The following is a 12,892-nucleotide window of genomic DNA, read 5'->3' as shown; positions in this document are numbered from 1 at the left end:
CCCCCCCCCCCCCACGATTTGGGATCGCTTCTGATTTGGCTAAAGCATATTTTCCTGGGGTTGTTGCCACCCTTTTAGTATTTTACTTACTCCTTCATATACTCTTATCTGGACAAAATGACAAGGCGGAAAAATTCACCACAAAAAAAAGAACAAGAGGCAGTACCAAAGGCTAAGGACCTAATCAATACAGACATTGGTAATATGTCAGATCTAGAGTTCAGAATGACGATTCTCAAGGTTCTAGCTGGGCTCGAAAAAGGCATGGAAGATATTAGAGAAACCCTCTTGGGAGATATAAAAGCCCTTTCTGGAGAAATAAAAGAACTAAAATCTAATCAAGTTGAAATAAAAAAAGCTATTAATGAGGTGCAATCAAAAATGGAGGCTCTCACTGCTAGGATAAATGAGGCAGAAGAGAGAATTAGCGATATAGAAGACCAAATGACAGAGAATAAAGAAGCTGAACAAAAGAGGGACAAACAGCTACTGGACCACGAGGGCAGAATTCAAGAGATAAGTGACACCATAAGACGAAACAACATTAGAATAATTGGGATTCCAGAAGAAGAAGAAAGAGAGAGGGAAGCAGAAGGTATATTGGAGAGAATAATTGGAGAGAATTTCCCCAATATGGCAAAGGGAACAAGCATCAAAATCCAGGAGGTTCAGAGAACCCCACTCAAAATCAATAAGAATGGGTCCACACCCCGTCACCTAATAGTAAAATTTACAAGTCTTAGTGACAAAGAGAAAATCCTGAAAGCAGCCCGGGAGAAGAAGTCTGTAACATACAATGGTAAAAATATTAGATTGGCAGCAGACTTATCCACAGAGACCTGGCAGGCCAGAAAGAGCTGGCATGATATATTCAGAGTACTAAACGAGAAAAACATGCAGCCAAGAATACTATATGCAGCTAGGCTATCATTGAAAATAGAAGGAGAGATTAAAAGCTTCCAGGACAAACAAAAACTGAAAGAATTTGCAAACACCAAGCCAGCTCTACAGGAAATATTGAAAGGGGTCCTCTAAGCAAAGAGAGACCCTAAAACTAGTAGATCAGAAAGGAACAGAGACAATACACAATAACAGTCACCTTACAGGCAATCCAATGGCACTAAATTCATAACTCTCAATAGTTACCCTGAATGTTAATGGGCTGAATGCCCCAATCAAAAGACACAGGGTATCAGAATGGATAAAAAAACAAAACCCATCTATATGTTGCCTTCAAGAAACTCATTTTAAACCCGAAGACACCACCAGATTTAAAGTGAGGGGGTGGAAAAGAATTTACCATGCTAATGGACATCAGAAGAAAGCAGGAGTGGCAATCCTTAGATCAATTAGATTTTAAGCCAAAGACTATAATAAGAGATGAGGAAGGACACTATATCATACTCAAAAGATCTGTCCAACAAGAAGATCTAACAATTGTAAATATCTATGCCCCTAACGTGGGAGCAGCCAACTATGTAAACCAATTAATAACAAAATCAAAGAAACACATCCACAATCATACAATAATAGTAGGGGACTTTAACACTCCCCTCACTGAAATGGACAGATCATCCAAGCAAAAGATCAACAAGGAAATAAAGGCCTTAAATGACACACTGGACCAGATGGACATCACAGATATATTCAGAACATTTCATCCCAAAGCAATAGAATACACATTCTTCTCTAGTGCACATGGAACATTCTCCAGAATAGATCACATCCTCGGTCCTAAATCAGGTCTCAACTGGTATCAAAAGATTGGGATCATTCCCTGCGTATTTTCAGACCACAATGCTCTGAAGCTAGAACTCAATCACAAGAGGAAATTTGGAAAGAACCCAAATACATGGAGACTAAACAGCATCCTTCTAAAGAATGAATGGGTCAACCAGGAAATTAAAGAAGAATTGAAAAAATTCATGGAAACAAATGATAATGAAAATACAACAGTTCAAAATCTGTGGGACACAGCAAAGGCAGTCCTGAGAGGAAAATATATAGCGGTACAAGCCTTTCTCAAGAAACAAGAAAGGTCTCAGGTACACAACGTAACCCTACACCTAAAGGAGCTGGAGAAAGAACAAGAAAGAAACCCTAAACCCAGCAGGAGAAGAGAAATCATAAAGATCAGAGCAGAAATCAATGAAATAGAAACCAAAAAAAACAATAGAACAAATCAACGAAACTAGGAGCTGGTTCTTTGAAAGAATTAATAAGATTGATAAGCCCCTGGCCAGACTTATCAAAAAGAAAAGAGAAAGGACCCAAATAAATAAAATCATGAATGAAAGAGGAGAGATCACAACTAACACCAAAGAAATACAGACAATTATAAGAACATACTATGAGCAACTCTACACCAACAAATTGGACAATCTAGAAGAAATGGATGCATTCCTAGAGACATATAAACTACCACAACTGAACCAGGAAGAAATAGAAAGCCTGAACAGACCCATAACCGGTAAGGAGATTGAAACAGTCATCAAAAATCTCCAAACAAACAAAAGCCCAGGGCCAGACGGCTTCCCGGGGGAATTCTACCAAACATTTAAAGAAGAACTAATTCCTATACTCCTGAGACTGTTCCAAAAAATAGAAATGGAAGGAAAACTTCCAAACTCATTTTATGAGGCCAGCCTCACCTTGATCCCCAAACCAGACAAGGATCCCATCAAAAAAGAGAACTACAGACCAATATCCTTGATGAACACAGATGCAAAAATTCTCACCAAAATACTAGCCAATAGGATTCAACAGTACATTAAAAGGATTATTCACCATGACCAAGTGGGATTTATTCCAGGGCTGCAAGGTTGGTTCAACATCCAAAATCAATCAATGTGATACAACACATTAATAAAAGAAAAAACAGGAACCATATGATACTCTCCATAGATGCTGAAAAAGCATTTGACAAAGTATAGCATCCCTTCCTGATCAAAACTCTTCAAAGTGTAGGGATAGAGGGCACATACCTCAATATTATCAAAGCCATCTATGAAAAACCCATCGCAAATATCATTCTCAATGGAGAAAAATTGAAAGCTTTTCCTCTAAGGTCAGGAACACGGCAGGGATGTCCGTTATCACCACTGCTATTCAACATAGTACTAGAAGTCCTAGCCTCAGCAATCAGACAACAAAAAGAAATTAAAGGCATCCAAATCGGCAAAGAAGAAGTCAAACTATCACTCTTCGCAGATGATATGATACTATATGTAGAAAACCCAAAAGACTCCACTCCAAAACTTCTAGAACTTGTACAGGAATTCAGTAACGTGTCAGGATATAAAATCAATGCACAGAAATCAGTCGCATTTCTCTACACCAACAACAAGACAGAAGAAAGAGAAATTAAGGAGTCCATCCCATTTACAATTGCACCCAAAACTATAAGATACCTAGGAATAAACCTAACCAAAGAGACTAAGAATCTATACACAGAAAACTATAAAGTACTCATGAAAGAAATTGAGGAAGACACAAAGAAATGGAATAATATTCCATGCTCCTGGATTGGAAGAATAAATATTGTGAAAATGTCTATGCTACCTAAAGCAATCTACACATTTAATGCAATTCCTATCAAAGTACCATCCATTTTTTTCAAAGAAATGGAACAAATAATCCTAAAATTTATATGGAACCAGAGAAGACCGCGAATAGCCAAAGGAATATTGAAAAAGAAAGCCAAAGTTGGTGGCATCACAATTCCGGACTTCAAGCTCTATTACAAAGCTGTCATCATCAAGACAGCATGGTACTGGCACAAAAACAGACACATAGATCAATGGAACAGAATAGAGAGCCCAGAAATAGACCCTCAACTCTATGGTCAACTAATCTCCGACAAAGCAGGAAAGAATGTCCAATGGAAAAAAGACAGCCTCTTCAATAAATGGTGTTGGGAAAGTTGGACAGCCACATGCAGAAAAATGAAATTGGATCATTTCCTTACACCACACCCGAAAATAGACTCAAAATGGATGAAGGACCTCAATGTGAGAAAGGAATCCATCAACATCCTTGAGGAGAACACAGGCAGCAACCTCTTTGACCTCAGCCACAGCAACATCTTCCTAGGAACATCGCCAAAGGCAAGGGAAGCAAGGGCAAAAATGAACTATTGGGATTTTATCAAGATCAAAAGCTTTTGCACAGCAAAGGAAACAGTTCACAAAACCAAAAGACAACTGACAGAATGGGAGAAGATATTTGCAAACAACATATCAGATAAAGGGCTAGTGTCCAAAATCTATAAAGAACTTAGCAAACTCAACACCCAAAGAACAAATAATCCAATCAAGAAATGGGCAGAAGACATGAACAGACATTTCTGCAAAGAAGACATCCGGATGGCCAACAGACACATGAAAAAGTGCTCCATATCACTCGGCATCAGGGAAATACAAATCAAAACCACAATGAGATACCACCTCACACCAGTCAGAATGGCTAAAATTAACAAGTCCGGAAATGACAGATGCTGGCGAGGAAGCGGAGAGAGGGGAACCCTCCTACACTGTTGGTGGGAATGCAAGCTGGTGCAACCACTCTGGAAAACAGCATGGAGGTTCCTCAAAATGTTGAAAATAGAACTACCCTATGACCCAGCAATTGCACTGCTGGGTATTTACCCTAAAGATACAAACGTAGTGATCCGAAGGGGCACGTGCACCCGAATGTTTATAGCAGCAATATGTCTACAATAGCCAAACTATGGAAAGAACCTAGATGTCCATCAACAGACGAATGGATAAAGAAGATGTGGTATATATATACAATGGAATACTATGCAGCCATCAAAAGAAATGAAATCTTGCCATTTGCGACAACGTGGATGGAACTAGAGCGTATCGTGCTTAGCGAAATAAGTCAATCAGTGAAAGACAACTATCATATGATCTCCCTGATATGAGGGAGAGGAGATGCAACATGGGGGGTTAATGTGGTAGGAGAAGAGTAAATGAAACAAGTTGGGATTGGGAGGGAGACAAACCATAAGTGACTCTTAATCTCACAAAAACAAACTGAGGGTTGCTGGGCAGAGGGGGGTTGGGGGTGGGTTATGGACATTGGGTAGGGTATGTGCTATGGTGAGTGCTGTGAAGTGTGTAAACGTGGAGATTCACAGACCTGTACCCCTGGGGGAAAAAATATATATATATGTTTATAAAAAATAAAATTATAAATAAAAATAAAAAAAAATAAAATGCTATAGAATAAGATGTGAAAATATAATGGTTAAATATTAAAAAAAAAAAAAAAGAAGTGCCCTCCAAGCATCATCTTTTCCTCTTATAACTTAAAAGAGACTTAGGAAAAATCTAAATGTAATGGGTACACCTTGTGTGGATGCTAATTTGAACCAACTGCAAAAAGAACATGTAAAAAACAGTTTTAAGTAGCAAATGGAGGTATTTATTTTAGAATGATCTTTTTCTTAGTGGAAATGATAAGAAGCTAAGTTCTTATGAAGAGGAAAGAAGTTCATTTCAATACTTATTAATAATTTAAAAATCCATTTCATTTTCCTAGAAGATGTTTGGAAGGAGTTCTGAGTTTTCATTTATCCAGTGACTGGCCAAGATTGCAAAGCTGGTAAATATCAGAGCTGGAACTAACAAGTATGCAGCTGGGGACAGGGTGGCTAACTGTGCAGCAGTGAGCTCTCCTCTCTTTCCTTCCCTTCCCTTCACTTCCTTTCCCTTCCCCTCCCTTTTCCTCCCTTCCCTTCCCTTCCTTCTCTTTGCCTCTTCTTCTTCTCTTCTCTCCCTTCTTCTCCTCCTCCCTCATGTCCTCCTCCTCCTTCTTTTCTCTTTCTCCTTCTTCTTGAGCTGTTTTATTGAAGCACAATTTACATACCATGTGATTACTCACTCTATGTGTAGTTAGGTGAATTTAGTAATCTCATGGAGCTATCCACTATCACCACAACCTGGTTTTACTGTATTTATTTGAGACAGAGAGAGAACACTAGCAGTGGGAGAGGGATAAAGGGATAGGAAGAGAGATAGGAAGAGGGAGAAGCAGACTTCCCACTGAGCAAGGAGCCCAAAGTGGACTCTATCCCAGGACCCTGGGATCATGACCAGAGCTGAAAGCACACACTTAACAAACTGAGTTAATAACTCCGTTTTAAATCATTCTTATCACTCCAGAAGTTGCCTTGTGCTCATTTGCAGTCAATCCCACTCCTGTCTTCAGACTGAGAAAACCATAGTTCAACTTTCTGTCTTTATAGATTTGCTGTTTCTATAAATTTCAAATAAATGAAATAATAAAATATTGTAATATTTTACATCTAGTTTCTTTCTACATCTTTTTTTTTTTAAATTAAGATTTAATTTTTTTTAGAGAGGTTTAAGATTCACAGCAAAACTGAGAGGAAGGTATAGAGATTTTCCAAATTCTCCTTGCCCCCACGCATGCATAGCCTCCCTTATTACAATATCCTCCACAAAGTGGTACATTTGTTACAATTAGTGAACCAACACTGACACATCATTATTACCTAGAATCCATAGTTTACATGAAGATTCACTCTTGTACGTTCTGTGGGTTTGATAAACATATAATGACATGTAACTATTATTATGGTATTTTATTTATTTGACAGAGCGATCACAAGTAGGCAGAGAGACAGGTGGAGGCGGGAGGGGGAAGCAGGCTCCCTGCTGAGCAGAGAACCCAATGCGCTGTGGGCTCTATCCCAGGAAGCTGAGATCATGACCTGAGCCCAAGGCAGAGGCTCAACCCATTGAGCCACTCAGGCACCCCTTTATTATGGTATTTTACAGAGCATTTTCACTGCCCTAAAAACTCCCTGCACTTCCCCCAATCATCCTCCTGCCCATGCCATGGCAACCACTGACTTTTTTACTGTCTTCAGTTTTGCCTTTCCCAGAATGTTGTATAGTTGGAATCACCCAGTATGTAGCCTTTTCAGATTGCTTTTTTTCCCCGCATGGTAATACGTGTTTAAGATTTCTCCATGTCTTTTCATGGCTTAGTAGACCATTCCTTTTTAGCACTAAGTAATATGTCACTGTTTGGAGGTACCATCATTTATTTATCCATTAATCTACTGATGGGCATCTTGGTTGCTTCAAAGTTTTGGCATTTATGACTAAAATCCTTCTAAACATCTGCGTGCAGAATTTTGAGTGGACATAAGTTTTCTTTCAACTCCTTTGGGTAAGTAAATGCCACATAAATACAAGTAAATGCATGACTTCTGGATCTTTTTTTTTTTAATATTTATAGCAACTTTATTCATGTTATCCCAGATAGGAAACAATTCCATTCTCTCACCAAAAGTAGAATGGAGAAGTACATTTTAGATATGTTCATAGAATGGGATTCTACATAACGATGAAGAATGAACTATTGATATAGATACAGACAATGACGTATAAATCTCACAGGCATTATTTGGAGAGAAAAGTCAGACACAAAGACGTACAGATTGTATGACTCCATTTGTATAAGTGAGCAGGCAAAATTGATTTATGGTTTTAGAAATGACTTCTGGATCTTATGTTAAGAGCATGTTTATTTGGTTTTATAGGAAATCGCCAAACTGTCATTTTAAAGTGGCAGCACAATTTTGCACACCACTAACAATGAATATGACTTCTTGTTGCTCTTCATTCTCTTTAGCACTTGGGGTTGTCAGCGTTCTGGACTTTGACCATCCTAACAAATGTGTAATAGCATATCACTATTGTTTTATTTTGCATTTTCCTGTGATAGAGAATGTGGAGCATTTTTTCAAATGCTCATTTGCCATCTATATATATTTTCTTGGTGAGGTGTCTGATAATGTCTTTGGACCTTTTTTTTTTTAAGATTTTATTTACTTATTTGACAGATCACAAGTAGGCAGAGAGGCAGGCAGAGAGAGAGGGGATAGGAAGCAGGCTCCCCACCAAGCAGAGAGCCCGATGTGGGGCTTGATCCCAGGACCCTGGGATCACGACCTGAGCCGAAGGCAGAGGATTTAACCCACTGAGCCACCCAGGCATCCCATCTTTGGACCATTTTTTAATTGGGTTGTTTGTTTTCTTAGAGTTGAATTTTAAGAGTTCTTTGTATATTTTGGGTAATAGCTCTTTATCTGATATATATATTTCACAAGTATTTTCTCTCAGTCTATGGCTTGTCTTATTCTTTTAGCATTGTCTTTTATGGAACAGAGTTTTTTTACTTTAATGAAGGCCAGCTGACCAATTATTTCTCCACGGACAATGTCTTCGGCATTGTATTTAAAAAGTCATTTCCATATCCAAGGTCATCTGGATTTTGTCCTATGTTGTCATCTAGGAATTTTATGGTTACGCATTTTACATTTCGGTCTGTGATTCATTTTGAGTTGATTTGTGTGAAGGGTGGTAAGTTCTGTGTCTAGATTCTCTCTTTCGTTTTTGTTGTCGCGTTTTGTTTTGTTTTGTTTTTGGGGGCATATGGTTATTTATTTTTTCCGGTACCATCTGTGGAGGAGACTATCATTGCTCCATTGTATTGCCTTCGTTCCTTTGTCATGGTCAGTTGACTATATTTGTGTGGTTCTTTTTTGGGCTTTCTATTCTGTTCCATTGACCTTTTTGTATTTTTTTCACCAATATCACATTGTCTTGATTTTTTTTTTTTTTAAGATTTCTTTATTTATTTGAGAGAGGAAGCACACAAAGGCGGGGGTAAAGGCAGAGGAAAAGAGAGAAAGAGGGAGACTCCCCAACCAGACTCCCCACTGAGGGGGGAGCCCAATGCAGGGCTCAATCCCAGGACCCTGAGATCATGACTTGAGCTGAAATCAAGAATGGGATCCTCAAGAGACTGCCAATCAGGCGCCCTTTATAGTAAGTCTTGAAGTTAGCACTGTTAATCTTCCTACTTTGTTCTTCTTTTTCTTTTTTAATATTGTGTTGGCTATTTGGGTTTTTGATTCTCTAAGTGAACTTAATAAGCAGTTTGTGAATATCCATAAAATAATGTGCTGGATTTTTTTTTTTTAAGATTTTATTTATTTATTTGGCAGACAGAGATCACAAGTAGGCAGAGAGGCAGACAGAGGGAGAGAGGAAGGGAAGCAGGCTCCCTGCCGACTGGAGAGCCTGATTCAGGGCTTGATCCCAGGACCCTGGGATCATGACCTGAGCCAAAGGCAGAGGCTTTAACCCACTGAGCCACCCAGGTGCCCCACTGTGCTAGATTTTTGTTTGAGATTGCATTGAATCTATAGATCAAGTTGGGAAAAACTGACATGGTGAAAAACGTGAATCATCCTATCCATAAACATGGATTATCTCTCCATTTATTTAACTCTGATTTTGTTCATCATAATTTTGTAGTTTTTATTATATTGATCTTGTACATATTTTGTTAGGTTTATACCTAAGTATTTCTTTTTTGCGGTGCCAATGTAAGTGGTATTGTGGTTTTAATATTAAATTCTGCTTGTTCAATGCTGGTATATAGGAAAGGAATTGACTCTTGTTTTTTAGCCTTTATCCTGCAACCTTGCCATGATTGCTTATTAGTTCCAGGAGTAGCTTTTTCTTTTCTTTTTTTTTTTTTTTAATTCTTTTAGATTTTCTATCTAGACAATCATATCATCTACCTACAAAGACAGTTTTATGTCTTTCTTCACATTCTGTATACCATGTCATTCCTTTTCTTAACTGCATTAACTAAATCTACCAGTGTGATGTTGAAAAGCAGTGGTTAGAGGGGACACTTTTGCCTTGTGCCTGATCCTAGTGAGAAAGCTTAGAGTTTTGTACCATGAGGTATGATGCTAGCTGTAGGGTTTTTTGTAGATATTCTTTATAAAGTGCAGAACGTTCTCCACTATTTCTAGTTGACAGTGTTTTTATCATGACTTGGTGTTGAATTTTGTCGAATGCTGTTTCTATTTGATGGGATCATGTGATTTTTCTTTTTCAGTCTGTGATGCGGGAGATGGCGTTAATTGTTTTTTGAGTGTTGACACAACCTTGCATATTTGGGATAAATGCCACTTGGTCATTGTGTATAATTCGGTTTACACATTGTTGGATTCAACTTGCTAATATTTTGTTGATTTTCGTGTTTTATGTTCACAGGAGATCATATTTTGTAGTTTTCTTGTAATATTTATTTCAACTTTTGGCATTAGAGTTGATGCCTCATGATAAATTAGGGAGTATTCTCTCTGGTTCTAAACTCTGAAAGAGACTGTAGAAAATCAGTATAACTTCTTCCTTAAATGAGGAACCTATCTGGGCCAGGTGTTTTCTATTTGGGGAGTTTATTATTTACTGATTCATTTTCTTTGATCAATATAGGCCTATTCAGATTTTCTATTTCTTTTTGTGTGAGTTTTGGCAAATTATGTCTTTCAAGGCATTGGTTTATTTCATCTAGGTTATCACATTTGTGGGCATAGTGTTGTTTATAATTATTCTTTTATTATCCTTTTAATTTCCCCTCTTTCATTCCTTTTTTTCCTCAAAGATTTATTTATTTAAGAGAAAGAGAGGGGGGAGGCGCAGGAGAGAATCTTCAAGCAGACTCTGAGCTGAGTGCAGAGCCCAAAGTGGGGCTCCATCTCACCACCAATGAGACAATGACCTGAGCCTAAACCAAGAATTGGCACTTAACTGACTTAGTCACCCAAGCACCCCATCCCCTCTTTCACTTCTGACACTTAACTGTGTTCTCTCTTCTTTTCCTTAGTTAGGCTGGCTAGAGGCTTATCTGTTTTATTGATCCTTTTAAAGAACCAGTTTTTGGTTTTGTTGATTTTCCCTATTGAGTTCCTGTTTTTGAATTTCATTGATTTCTACTCTAATTCTTATTTTGTTTTCTTCTGCTTACTTTGGATATATCTTATTCTTCCTTTTCTGTTTTCCTAATATGGAAACTTACATTGTTGATTTTAGAGCTTCATCTTTTCTAAATATATCATTCAATGGTATAAATTTCCCTCTAAGGATTGCCTTCACCACATTCCACAAAATTTGTTGAGCTGTGTTTTTATTTGCATTTAGTTCAAAATATTTTAAAATTTCTTTTGATGTTCCTTCCTTGATCCATATATTATTTAGAAGTATATTTTTTTATTCTCCATGTAGTTTGAGTTTTCCTGTTATCTTTTTTGTTGTTGATTTCTGGTTTAATTCCATTGTGATCTGAGAGCAGACATTGTATAATTTCTATTTTTTTAAATCTAAGAAGATGTGTTTTTGGGCCCAGAATGTGGTCTATCTTAGTGCATGTCTCATGTGAACTTTAGAAGATTATATATTCTGCTCTTGTTGGATCAAGGAATCTATAGATGCCAATAATATTCAGTTGATTGATGGTGTGTTGAGTTCAGCCTTGCTCTTACTGATTTTCTGCCTGTTGGATTTGTCCATTTATGAGAGAAGAGTACTTCTGTTTTTTTAGGTTCACTGTGTTGTAGCATATATCAGTAGCTCCTTTCATTTTATTGCTGAATAGTTTTGTATTGTGTGGATGTACATTTTTTCTATTTCCACCAGCAATATTTGAGTGTGTCCATTTCACAGGAACTGGTATCCTCTTCAAAATAACAAATTAATAGATCGTTCAATTTCAAAATATGTCATAATTTCTGCTCTATTTGACCTATATTTTTGACTTTATGCAATGCCCAGGATGTTCTTATCCATGTAAGTATATCATAAACATTTTTTCTAAACCCATGCAATTCTTGAATGAGGACTTCACAAGCCCGGTATTGAAGCCCTCCTAGCTTCTGTTGGAGTCTAAGAAATAAGTTGCTTTGACATGCCTATAATTCCTCTTGGAAATGGGGATTAGTTGATATTAAGTAAGGCAAGTAAGCCAATTAAGATGTGGTGATATAATGAAAATCCTTATCTGTATTTTACTGTTTAAAACTTTCATATTATCTCAGCCAATCCTTTCAATATCCCTGCAAGTTAGGCAGAAAAGATACTTTAATCCTCTACAGATAATGAAACAAATTAAGAGCTGTTAAGAAGTAAAATCTGATAGAGCTAAAACTCCAATCCAGATGCTCCAGTGTTCTTTATATTTGACTTAAAGTCTATTGCACCATTTTCCACGGTGCCTACCATTGTGCTAGTGGGATGTGTGTGCATGTGAATTCAAATCAAAGAGAACTGCATATATAAAGCTAGAAAGGACTGGCTACATAATTTGTGGGCTGCAATGAAAAACGCAAATTTGGGGCACCTTGTTAAAATATTAAGAATTTCAAGATGTTGACAGCAGATCGTTAAACCAGGTGCTGGGCCCCCTTTAAGCAGGGGGTCCCATGTAACCTTTTGTAGTCCTTGAGGGCCATGATGCTGGCCATAGGCATGGGGAAGAATGCCCTATTTAGACAATTACCAGTAAGAAGGAAGTGTCCAAAAAAAAGGTGAAAAAGTGAAGCAGAGTGGATAGGTGGGGCAGCAATTCATAGACACTAGATCACTACAATTTTATGTTCTGGGCTAATATTGCTAATTTATCTCAAAGGTAGAGGAAGCCACTGAATCATTTTAATTGGAAGAATGGAAACTCAATTTACTTTAAAAAATCCACGTGACATACATTTAAAGATGGAATTTTAGGTGCAAAACTGAAAGGAGGAAGGCGAATTAGGAAGAACTATCTATAATTCAAAAGTGTAAGGGCCTCAAGGCCATGAGAGAGATTGGCAATGCAGAATAGGGGCCAGCTGTGGGAGCTACTGCTCTTAGAAGGCAGACACTTACTTGGCCTTTGAACCCCCTGGAGCACCAGCTCAGTTCTCCTACCTCCCTGTGCCTCAGCTAGGAAAGCCCCTCCAGGCAGAAAGCTGGGATTTTATCAGAAGGCTCATTATATTTGCATCACCTCTTTT

General features: G+C 37.8%; 1 long non-coding RNA gene across 1 annotated transcript in view; it reads left to right on the top strand.

Moving 5' to 3' along the window:
• Nucleotides 1-6,244, top strand: part of LOC116869025 — a 14,036-nt gene extending 7,792 nt beyond the window's left edge. Inside the window, exons 2-3 of the long non-coding RNA XR_004382950.1 lie at nucleotides 5,548-5,610; nucleotides 6,171-6,244. This is a non-coding gene — a long non-coding RNA (uncharacterized LOC116869025). The remainder of the gene's footprint in view (nucleotides 1-5,547; nucleotides 5,611-6,170) is intronic.
• The last annotated feature ends 6,648 nt before the right edge of the window (nucleotides 6,245-12,892 follow it).

Source organism: Lontra canadensis, unplaced genomic scaffold, assembly GCF_010015895.1.
Source record: "Lontra canadensis isolate GAN:19392208 unplaced genomic scaffold, GSC_riverotter_1.0 scaffold1, whole genome shotgun sequence".
Lineage (NCBI taxonomy): Eukaryota > Metazoa > Chordata > Mammalia > Carnivora > Mustelidae > Lontra > Lontra canadensis.
The sequence above is the reverse complement of the archived record's forward strand: the minus strand, read 5'-3'. Positions and strand labels throughout refer to the sequence as shown.